Source organism: Pelodiscus sinensis, chromosome 9, assembly GCF_049634645.1.
Source record: "Pelodiscus sinensis isolate JC-2024 chromosome 9, ASM4963464v1, whole genome shotgun sequence".
NCBI classification, from domain to species: domain Eukaryota; kingdom Metazoa; phylum Chordata; order Testudines; family Trionychidae; genus Pelodiscus; species Pelodiscus sinensis.
Window position 1 is genome coordinate 55,552,118 of NC_134719.1, and position 12,631 is coordinate 55,564,748.

The window sequence follows — 12,631 nt, forward strand, 5'->3', positions numbered from 1 at the left end:
CCCAGCAGACCAGGGAGACGTGGAGCAAAGCTGCGGAAGACCCGGGCCGAACCGTGCCGCTTCCAGATCAGCTGAAAGCGCTGCGGGTCCGGACCCGGGTGCTCCGCCGCTTTGTTCCGCGTCTCCCTGGTCTGCTTATTTTAAATAATCCCCACTTCATTAAAATAAACATGGCCGCCGCACTGTGCTGACGATCAGCTGATCCGGCACAGTGTGGCAGTCTAGACACAGCGCGGTCGACAAAGGCTTCCCTTGTCGACCACGCCGCATCTAGACTGCCACGCTATTCCAGATCAGCTGACCATCAGCACAGTGCGGCAGCCATGTTTATTTTAATGAAGCGGGAATTATTTAAATCCCCGCGTCATTGACTATGCCGGGTAAACTAGTTTACATAGCTTTGTCAATGGAGCCATGTAGTCTAGATGTACCCTTATTGCTAACATATCTATAGAAACCTTTCTTGTTACCCTTCACATCCCTTGCTAGCTGCAATTCCAATTGCGCTTTCGCCTTCCTGATAACTCCCCTGCATTCTCGAGCAATATATTTATACTCCTCCCTATTTATTTGTCCAATTTTCCTCTTCTTGTAAGCTTCCTTTTTGTGTTTAAGCTCACCAAGGATGACCCTGGTAAGCCAATCTGGTCACCTACCATATTTGCTTATCTTACTGCACGTCGGGATGGTTTCTTCCTGTGCCTTCAATAAGGCTTCTTGAAAATACTGCCAACTCTCCTGGACTCCTTTCCCCTTCATGTTAGCATCCCAGGAAATCCTGCCCATCAGTTCTCTGAGGGAGTCAAAGTCTGCTTTGCTGAAGTCCAGGGTGTGCATTTTCTACTCTTCTTTCTTCCTTTGGTCAGGATCCTGAAATCTACCATCTCATGATCACTGCTTCCCAGGTTGTCACCCACTTCTACTTCCCCTACTAGTTCCTCCCTGTTTGTGAGTAGCAGGTCAAGCTGCGCATGGCCCCATGTCAGTTCCTTCAGCACTTGTACCAAGAAATTATCCACAATATTCTCCAAAAACATCCTGGATTGTTTGTGTACTGCTGTATTGGTCTCCCAACAGATGTCAGGGTGATTAAAGTCCCCCATGAGAACCAGGACCTGAGATCTGGAAGCTTCTCTCAGTTGTCTGAAGAAAGCCTCGTCTACCTCATCCACCTGATCCGATGGACTATAGCAGACACCAACCACATCATCACCCCTATTACTTCCAAATCTAAGTTTTACCCATAGACTCTCAACAGGCTTTTCACCCTCTATATATTGAAGCGCCGAGCAATCATACTGCTCTCTTACATACAATGCAACTCCTCCTCCTTTTATCTCCTGTCATGCAAGTCATCCCACCAAGTCTCCGTTATTCCAATCAAATCATAATTCTTTGACGGGGCCAGGGCTTCTAATGCTTCCTGTTAGTTTCCCAGGCTTCTTGCATTTGTATACAAACACCTTAGATACCCAGTTGATCGCCCTACCTTCTCCATTCAAGTTAGGGGTTCTCCTTTGATGCTTGTTCTTCCCTGTGTTTCTTTCCGGTAGCCAACTTCCTTAGTTACCTCAGGGCTTTGGTCACCATTCCCCAACCAACCTAGTTTAAAGCCCTCCTCAATAGGTTTGCAAGCCTGCCCACAAAGATGCTCTTTCTTCTCTTGGTTAGGTGGATCCCATCTCTTCCTAGCAATCCTTGTGCCCGGAACAGAGTCCAATGGTTGAAGAAACAAAAGACCTCTCTCCGACACCACCTGTGCAACCATGCATTTACTTCCTCAATTCGATGATACCTACCTGGACCTTTTCCTTCAACTGGAAGGATGGATGAGAACACCACTTGTGCTTCAAATTCTTTGATCCTTCTTCCCAGCGCTACATAATCTGCAGTGACCCGTTCAATTAAACTGTTCTCCCCAGCTGCTGCACTAGCAAAATGGGTGTAATTATGTAATTAATGGTGAGTTTCCATTAGCAACGGGTAATCCGCAGAAAGATTTGGAGAGGGTGGGGCCTCAAGAAAGGGGTGGAGTCTTGGGGAAGGGATAGGGTAGAACCTGGCTTGCCCTGACATTTAAAAAGTGATCTTGGGTGTAAAAAAGGTGGGAGACCACTGTTCTAACAGATCCATTTGATCTAAGTTCATAGAAAGAACCCATCAAACACAGAGAAGCATACACAGTGTTCATAAGTAGTACAGATATTTCCCAGTTCTTTATAGACACCTTATCACATGCAGCTCTCTATGGTCAGTAAGAAAAGCCAGCACTCCGTTTTTCTGACTTATGATCCATAGAAGCGATTCCTACCTGTTTACAGACATAAAACAGTCAATGCTTTAAAATCTATGGGCACCATCAGTAACTGTCTTCTCTTGGTAGATCTTAGTCCATGAGGGCTTAAACACCAACCTATGAGATCACCACTTGTATATTTAATCTCAGCAAGAATTATTACATCATATTAAGGGGTATTTATGAAAGGGGCCAGACTGACCAGACAGAGTGAATTGCTCTAATTATCTCCTGAAGAATGGCATGTTTAGAACCAATGCTTTCCCACACTGCCCTGCTAACTTGCCTCAATCCTTATCCAGCTTTAAGGGAAAGTGAGTAATCCAGTCTCCTTGCCCATTCAGTTCTTCAGGGCCGATATTCTGAGAATAATAAATAGAGTGTTAATTGTAATGAGGCTGTTTTGGAACACTTGGAGCTCTTCATCAGAAAGTAGCCTGGAGCTCTAGCTCATTTCACACAGCTCTCCAAACAATACTCAGATAATAATTACAACTGTGAAGTGACATAGCTAGGTTTAAGGGGATGAGAGATTTTTACTATATTGCCAGTCAGGAGAGACAGCTGGTGCTCTAGACAGCAACCTCCTGAGGCTCAGCAGAGGTACAGCACAATTTTTAGTCACTGAAGGCTCCAACTGCTGTCTCTCCTCACTATCTATCTATCTATCTAATCAATTAAGATGCAAGGGGAAGGGGTTGAGTTGCATTAAGCAACAACCTCACTACTCCCTTCCCGCTAAGGATACACCTATTATGTTATCTCCAGAGTTGAAGTTGAAAGTGGTACCCTCCCCCCGCCCTTCTCTTTTAATGTATTCTCATGGTGAAGTGAATTGATGCTTTCAATTCAGTCCTTAGTAGATAAAGTGTCTTTATAAGAGAAAGTGACCACTATATTTGGCATCATTAACGACAATCTCAACTGAAAACCAGCCTGCAAGAGGGAACCACTACTGATCTTGGGGATTTTGCTATTTGGTTTTGCATTTCTTCATGACATTGAGGTACATTAGCGGGATATTATGAGGAAGCTGAACTTGCTACTGTCCATCTGGTACCCATTCTACAAACAGAGTAGGTGGATGGGTGGAATTATATTCTCCAAAAATACTAATCCCACATCTTTCAGACTAAAGTTCTCTAAAAGGAAAAAAGAAACCAGATGGAAATATTTGAGAAGAAAATAAACGAAATTAAATGTAAAGGTGCACAACAGATTGTTGTACAATGAAAATTTAATATATGCATTATTATGTAATTTGGAGATTAACAGTACTGTATATGATGAGTTGGATTATATGAGTGTCAGGCTATTTGTCACTCAATACTGATTAGTTCTTTTTTGCACTGCTATGTGTCAGTAATTTTTTGATACTTTTTTAGGAGTCGAAGGTTGTACTATAGTTTAATGAAAATAAATCTAATGTCCCTAGCTTTACAATGAAGTCCCTCTTAGTCCCACAATACAGTAACAATACAGATAACAAGCAGGTGAACAAGTAGGAGGTTTTTGCAGGCCTTCCAACAAGTTAAAAAGGATAAATTGAAACCATAGAACTAATGCATTATGAACTTAATGAGCAGTTCTTGGGGATCATGAATCAGCTGTTAGTATTAAGGATGTGAAAATGTGGATCTGTTGAGTAGTCGATGGAATTTCCATCGACTACTCGATGAGTCGATAATGGGGGGTGCTCATTACCCCCAATGCGGCTCTGCAGTTTAAATATAGTAGGAGCCAGCTCTAAGGTTGTGTCTAGATTTTCTAATGGGAACTCAAAGTCCCCAGGTTGTCTTCTTTAAGTGGAGAAAAGGAATTGTTTCTCATGGGGATAAACAAAACAACACACACAAGAGCCAACTTGTGACATCAGGAGATCCACACTAGAAGCTCGTATTTGTTTATTTCACCAAGCTGTCTAAATACGTGGCATAACTATTGGAAAATTAACAGTACAAGTATTTGGCTGAAACTTGGTCTTCAAATAGATATTTTATTGACCAAACAATGTTTGTAAGAGACCGCATCTGACATTTAGTGGGACTAACCTGCTATAATAGGATACTATAGTGAACAGCTCTTAGTCATATGCGGCTTTGTAGTTGACCTATATTATCTGAGCCGTGTAATGCTTAAGGGAAATATACTGATAGTGATGGACAATGTCAATTGACTACTACTGATTTTGGATGAAGTAGTGGACAGACTGCTACTAAAAATGGATGTAACATGTCTGATGTAAGAGTATGAACCAACTGAAAGCACATGGTTCACTGGACATGATTGATTTTGGCCTCAGTCTACAACAAACTCTATGAAGTCAGATGTGTAGGTGCTTGTGAATTCTTTCAGTCATCAAGTCTAATTGACTTGAGTGAGATTCCAGTGGCATAGGGGAGGGAATGTTCTCAGGGATCTGAATGCAGGATCAGGGCTATTAAGTGCTTATAATCTATACAGCACTGAGTAGACTGCAGAAACAGACCTTAGAGTACTTACAACACATAGAAATAATACAAACAAAATTCAGCAAGTGATCAGATGGGAGCCCAGTCACAGGGCTGAGCAATTTTTGAAGTCTACTATGTATTTGAGAGAATTTGTCAGTCTGTTTGTGTTTGTTCAAGAACTCCTAAATGCTAACATCCGTGTTCACCAGATTTGGTATGCAGCTTCCTCTTATCTTAACTTAAACCAAGATCAGGGTTTGATTATGTCAGGAAAAAGGGATGTGCCTGGAATGGATCTGCTTCTTATAAAAATATCCAGAAAAAGACAGAATTACCAGGTAGGTGAAGGGGGTGGCTTAGGGTGGGCCCCCCCACCCAGGACTACCTATGCCCCCAGCCTCCCACCCCATTAGGAAAGGCAGAGGGCAAGTGAAGCTTCCCTCCCCTCAATTTGTACAGTGACATTGTTGGCTGTTCCTCTTTGTCAGGGAGCGAAGGAAAAGTGCACAAATTTCTGCATTCCTCACTCTGGCTGGAGAGCACAGAGGGGCAGACAAAATCTTCACTTTGCTCTCACTCCCTGACAGGGACATAAAGGGGAAGAGAAAGCAGCCTTGGAGCAAACTGAGGGAAGGGGGACCTTTGATACACACACAGAGAGATTTTCTTCTTCCCCACAACCCTGATTCCTGCAGCCCCCTCCCAAACCTCAAGCCCCCTTCCCAGAGCCTCTCTTTAAGGACCCAAGCAACAAAGGGCAGATTTGCTAGTATTACATATTTCTAAAGGAGCCCTAAGTTGTGGATAAGAGACACTTTCTCAGTAGGAGACCAATGAAAAGTTTCAAAGGAGTATGTTTAAAGCATAAAAACTTATTAGAAAAGAGGATGAACAAACAAGAGAAAGGGAGGGGCCTGTTCTGTGCACACATACAGAGGGTGTAGAATGAAATATCACAACAGTAGGAGAAAAAACAAGTCAAAGTGTGATGGTGACCTTGATACCAAGAGCAGCCAATCATATGATCTGCAGTGGAATGTTCAATGATTAACAAGCACATGTCAAGCATGATTGCTTAAGGGCAACCTATTAATGCAGCCTACTACTACTGAAAGAGGCAAGAGCAAAAAGAGGAGAGGAACTGTATTAGAGAGGGTGAGCTAGGATTTCAATCACTATTCAAAATAAATGCTAAGCACCTCGTCCAACAAAGTTCAGAAGAGTCAGCCTTCTGTGGAGAAAAAGTTATAATAAAAAAATCTCAACTACAGCAAAGCAATCAAATCTCAATGTGGTGATGAAGCTAGATAGGATGATAGAAATACTCACTGAAAAAAAAGCACATTCAATGAGCCACAATATAGCTGCACATTATCCACCCACTGATAAATGAAATTAGCAGGAATTCAATAATTGCCATACAATTAGTTTGATCAGCCATGCAAAGTAAATTACAGCCTGAAGTCTTATTTAAGTCACCTAAACTAACACAAGGCAAACATTCACAAAACCGTCTAGATCAGAAAAGAGACACACAGTGGTTGGGTGATTAATTGTTTAGGTGGAAAACCCACCCAATTACTGATTTGTGTAGCTATTTGTTTGTGATGGGCTTGTGGAGCCTGACTACATATTAGCCTTTTGTGTCTATTACTTAGCAAGGCAAGGCTTTCAGAGAAGAGATGTTTTACTTTTTTCACATCTACACAGAAGATTAAGGATGCCACTTTTGTAGAAGTTATTGTTTGGGAAGATGTGGGTTTATCTCAGCTATGTGCATGTGCTGGACTTGTTCTCTACTTAAATTATATTTGTAGATCTGCTACAGTTAAATTGAGCAGCACTTTCTGTTTCAAGGTCAGCTCAAGTTCTCTAAGATCTACATGATTAGTCTGATAGTCTTGAAATATAATTAGTTATTTAGTTGAACAAGTTTACCTGCAGCATGAAGTATTTTTTCCCATCTTGCTTAGCTAGATACAATTTTTATTGCCTTCAACAGAGACTCCAATTTGCTTACCGCCCAACAAACCTGTCCAACACTGGAGGAGAAAAGAGAAGAGAAAATCCTCTCACTGGAGAAGAATCAAGTCACACATGTCTTTTACACTTTTTTCCTGCCTATGGCAATGGGATCCAGCCAGCTACATCATGTTGTAATGCAGGCAGAATATGGTTCTCACTTCTTTGTTAATTATTATTTGGAAGCACAACTTCTGGCTGTAGTGAAACCTACAACATCAACTCTTTGAATGCTTTCCAGCACAGGAGCTTTGAAAATCTGCTCTTACAACTTAGTCATTGGTCAGGGCACCTGACTCAAGTCATCCCACAATTAAACAGCAAGAAATATGCTGGGCCAATTTCATCTGGAGTGAATGAGCACCCTTCCCTAGCAGCCTCTGGGCCAAGTTAAGGTGGTCACACAGATTGTAGTTGTGGCACTTGCACTGGTTTGCCAAGAGGGATGATAATCTGGAAAGCATGCTCATTTTGTTTAATCACTAATGTCAAACCAGCAGCAGAACACACACTGACGTGCAACTTACCCAATCAACACTACCAGACACATATTAGTGTATTTATGGTCTAAAGCAGACAGCTGGAAGGGGAAAGAACTACACCACTGAACCAATATAGATGCAGGAAAATTGAAGGGTGCCCTACAACCTACAGCAGCTGTGTGTAGTGCTAATGAAGGAAAATAAAAAAGCTGGGCCAATAACTAGGCTTATGCAAGAGATAAAGAGCAGTACTGCACCCAAGAGCAAATGAGTTATCCCCAAAACTTACATATAGAGGTATATTCAGAGTCCTGGTTCTGCAGTTCCTAGAAAACATGGACACATGTTTTTGCAACAAATTAATTTACAATTTGTAGTGTTGTTTTCATGACTGCCTTGACTTTTTTCCCTGAAATTTGACAAAAAGTGCAGCCCCCTGATTAATATAAAAACAACACTACTTCCCATTTTGATCCATACCTAGTTTGTTTGTGCCACAAAAGACACAGCAAGTACCTGAATCTGCCACAGGAACAAATTTGGTCATTGGACAGGAGCCTGCAGGTATATATAGGAAGAAATTATGATAACTGCCAACTGCATTATAAGTGTGCTCCATAGTCTTTAGCAGTCTTCACCTCAAAAATATGAGCAAATACAAGAGTCTAAGGCACATTTATGTTCATTTGATTTAACCCCATGCTAATCTGAAACAATTTTGAGAGATGTTATCAGTTCTCCAGAATTATAAATTAATCCACATCCTAAACTGACTCACACAGGTTTCAGGATGCTTATGGCAGCAGTAACAGTGATCATATCAATCATAGCTCTGGACACATGCCATGTGTTAGCTGAACTTTATCGTTTAAGGTGTAACATCATTCAGAATGAAGCTAGAAAACTTGATGGGTGAGCAACAGTCTCTTGTCTGTTTAGCTGGCAAGTGTTAATACTAATTCATAAAGTGATCTTTAAAACAGATATACAGGGTAAAATTCTCAGTTGGTATAAATTTGTTCAGCTGCAGAAGATTCAGAGCTAGTTTACATCACGTTTGACCTCGGACAATAAAGAGTTAATCTGAAATATAAGTGAAAAACATCATATTCCAAAACAAATTGAGCATTCGGAAGAGATAAGAATATAAACAAATAAACTGCCACTTTATCAGCAAATAAGTGATTGTTATAAGGCCTATAAATTAAATTAATGAATGGTACACTATTAATACAATTGATCTGTTCATTTCTATATGCTTTGCTTTCCCCACTCCCACACACACACACCCTTTTTCATAGGAAGCATTCCATTTACCTCCGTCATTCTGGAGTATTTTAAATCTGTGAGAATTAGCACTTCTTTGAAAGTACTTTTACTTCCACAACAGCTGTCAGGAAGTTCTACCTTAAAAAAACAGGGAAGGTGATACCTTAGTCCTCATACCCAGGCTGCTCAACAAGTAAATCATTAATCTCTTGCAGACTTAGCACTTTGAAGAAAAGTTGTAAGTGCAGGAGTACAAATGTCATTAATTATGTACACACAAGACACATGGCCCCCCATTCTGATATTATTCACACTAATTTTAACACCTCTGCAATGTTGTTGAATTAAATGCATTTAGCCCTGATTTACATATATGAAATTAGAATCAGGCACTTATAGTATGAGTAGTTTAGAACATACATGGTAACCTATTTCAGAATATTAATTGTGTCACATAAGGTAGGAATTTGCATCATGGGAGTGCTCTGGAAGCATTATTTAACTCTCACAGTAGCCCTACAATAAGGTTAGCATTACTGCACCTGAATTACAGATGGGGGAATTGAAATGAGATGTTTAAGGCAACAGCAGTCTGAGCCCACCTATATTCTAGTAGCTACTGCAAGAACGTGACAGATCATTGTTATCCCGTGATATGGCTCAATCTTGCAGCATATAACTGTTTTAATGATGCCCCCCAAGCAATGCAAAGTCACACAGCAAGTCAATGTGAGGTCGGATTTTCTAGCTCGGGATTGTTTACATTCTTTGGAATTCTGCCCTCCAGACAGTGAGATTAATCTGAACTGGTTTGCCCTAATTTTCTGCCAGCACCTCAAGAAGTCTTGTCATTGGGTTTAACATTATATATATATAGGTGCTAAATAAGAAAGGGAAACCTGGCTTTACAGTATCATGTATATATGACATTGATTGATAGAAGCAAAAATTACAAGGAATAAAGGGTTAGCTCTAATTCAAATAAATGAAGAAGCAATGATATAAAGAAGTCAAAACTGCAGAAAAAATAAGAAACCACTGGCAGAATCAAGAATAAAAGCCAGGTTCTCCAACTACAAATTTACTGCCCTTCCCAATGGGCACACTATGGCCTGAAGCCTCCAAAGATTTATGCATGTGCTTAACTTTTAGGGTTGCCAGGTATCCGGTTTTGAACCGGACAGTCCAGTATTTGAGCTTTCTGTCAGGGAAACAAATTGAGAAAATACCGGACATATAAATGTCCAGTATTTTCTAATTAAGTAAATTTTATTATTATCATGAATATCCGTATGAAACTATGCAGTAGAGAGGGCGAGGGTGGGGGCAGGGCGAGATGGAATCCCCAGGGCCAGACTCACCCATGTGCAGGGCTTGCCGAGCTGCAGCGAGCCCCGCTCGCCAGCCACGCAGTTCTGCGCTCTGCACATGCACAGATCGCTCTGCGCCAGCTCTTCCGGGGTGTAATCTACTCGCCCCGTGCAAGTAGACTACACTATTTGTTGAGCCCTGCCCATGCGCCCCGCCGGAACCGTGTGCAGGACGGGCAGCACCCCGGGATCTGCATGCGCCCGGGCCAGCCCCACTCCCTGCCGGCCAGTTTCCCCACACACTGCCCCCAACCCTCTCCCAGCCAGCCCTGTTTCCCGCTGGCCGGTCCCCTCCCCACACCAATCTCCCCCGGCCAGCCCTGCTCCCCTCAACCCCTTTCACGGTCCTGTAAAGCTAGCTCTGCTTTCCACCGTCTGGTTCTCCTCTCCTCCTCCCCCGATATCCCCCAGCCAGCCCCGCTCCTCAACCTACACCCCCCCCCCATGCCTCCGGATCTGAGCTCAAGGTATTTTTTTAAACCATCTGGTAACCCTATTAACTTTGCAGCAGCTTTCAGGATCAGGCCCAATGGAATGACTCACCATGAATAAAGTTAAGCACATGGGTAAAGTTCTGCAGATTACAGGTCTAGTTTCTTAGGTAATAAAGACTAGGGGCAATTCATGTGATCATTACATTGCTCTGCTTTCTAGCATGAGATACAAGTGGAAGAGGGTGGGGAAGCTATCTTTATTCTGCTCCTTTATACTTTAAAATTATTTTTCTTTTTTTTTCGCCTCTAAAAATAAGGCTTTGCACACACAGGGCTGTTCTGGCTTGAACAGGTTGTGCACTGCAATATTTTCACTGAACACAGTGTATAAATTTAGCATAAAACTTGCATAAATCTTTGCAGGATTGGGTTTACATTTGTCTAGGAAGGGGGAGGAAACCTGCGATGATGTGATAAATGCTGTATTGGCAGTAGAAAAGACCACCTTATATATAGGGTTGCCAGGTGTCCCGTTTTGAACTGAACAGTCCAGTATTTGAGCTTTCTGTTCGGGAAACAAATTGAGAAAATATAAATGAGAAAATATAAATGTCCGGTATTCTTTAAATAAGATGTAATGTAGATTGTGATGTAATGTCAAGTGTGTACGGTATTTTTGTTCAAATCACTTGGCAACCCTACTTATATAACTTATCTATTTCTAAGTTCTATGACAGGCCTGGGCAAAATACGGCCCACAGGCCGGATCTCGCCCACCAAGGCACCGGATCCAGCCCACGGACACTGCAGAGAGCCCCAGGCAGGTTCCTTGCTTGCCTCGCCCCACCCGTACGCCACTCAGAAATGCGGCTGCGGAGTGGTTTCACTTTAAAAACTGAGCCAGGAGGGGAGGAAAGACATCTTTAGGAGCTGCTTCCGCCCCCAGCACAATCCCACTGCCAGTTTCTGGCCAGAAACTGGCCAATGGGAGCTTCCTGTTTCAATAACAGGCAGCCACGAAGCACAAGGGGCTCCTAGTTATTCACAGAGCACAGAGCTGCAGCCTTTGCAGGGGCAAGGCAGTCAGGGAAGCTGATTCAGGAATAGGCTGTTGGCTGGTAAGTCTCCTGGCAGAGCCTATCTCTGGCACCTCAGACCCTTCATTCCCCACTTCTGCTCCCCATTTCTGCTTCCCTCCTGCACTTATACCCCCTCCAAATCCCCTGCCCCAGATCACAGTCCCTTCCTGCCATAGCTCACAACCCAAACCCCTGTACCCCAATTTCCTGCCCTAGGTCACACTCCAACCCCCTGCACTCCAGTCCAGTGCCTCAGGTCACAACTGCCTCCTTTACCCCAAGGTCTCTTCTGAACATAACCTCCATCCCAGACCCTTGCACCTCCTCCATTAATATCATGGAAGACCGCAGCCCTTGACCACTTTCCAAATTCTTGGAGTGTCCCCTTCATCAAAAATTATTGCCCACCCCTGTTCTAGGATCACATTCATGTGACCACATTTTTATGAACTTTTAAGTATCCTATTAAAAACCCTTTGCAGATAAATATTTATATAGATGTAATGTTGTTAGGATGACCACAAATAACAATAGAAATGTAGCCGTGTTAGTCTGGGGTAGCTGAAGCAAAATGCAGGACAATGTAGCACTTTAAAGACTAACAAGATGGTTTATTAGATGATGAGTTTTCGTGGGCCAGACCCACGAAATAATTAGCTTCCCCAATTATCACCTCTAATACCATTAGCTCACAGACGTCCCACTCTCCCCACCTCTAATATCATCAATTCACAGACACTTACCTTCCTTCCTCCCCCCCCCCTGCATCCCCCTCCTGTTCTGAAATGTGATTTGTCCTTTTCATATGTGTTCATTTTTTTTAATTGTATCCTTTGGTATATATGGTTGTGACTATTTTCTTCCACTATTTGATCTGAGGAAGTGGGTCTGGCCCACGAAAGCTCATCATCTAATAAACCATCTTGTTAGTCTTTAAAGTGCTACATTGTCCTGCATTTTGCCGCAAATAACAAGAACAACAAACTGAAGACTGTAATTCTGGGCCAGATCTGTGCAGGTATTTAAGCACCTAAAGATGCTTATTTGGATCAATAGCACTACTCTTGCACGTGCTGAGCTTTACTACCAAGCGTACATGCAAGATCAGGATTTGAATAATAAAAAAAGACTGGTCTTCAGCTTTAAAATAAACTCTTTAGAAGTATTTAACTGGTATAGGATAATGACAGCTTCAAATCTAGTAACAGGAAATAATGTTAAAGTCT

At 42.3% G+C, this 12,631-nt stretch overlaps 1 long non-coding RNA gene across 1 annotated transcript; it reads right to left on the bottom strand.

Annotated features, from left to right (window-relative positions):
* Positions 1-918: 918 nt before the first annotated feature.
* On the bottom strand, positions 919-7,804 carry LOC142830680 (uncharacterized). Its single transcript, XR_012906131.1, has 3 exons — positions 7,543-7,804; positions 6,688-6,791; positions 919-2,658 (listed from the first exon to the last, which is right to left on the bottom strand). It is a non-coding gene; the product is annotated as an uncharacterized LOC142830680 (long non-coding RNA).
* Between the last annotated feature and the right edge of the window lie 4,827 nt (positions 7,805-12,631).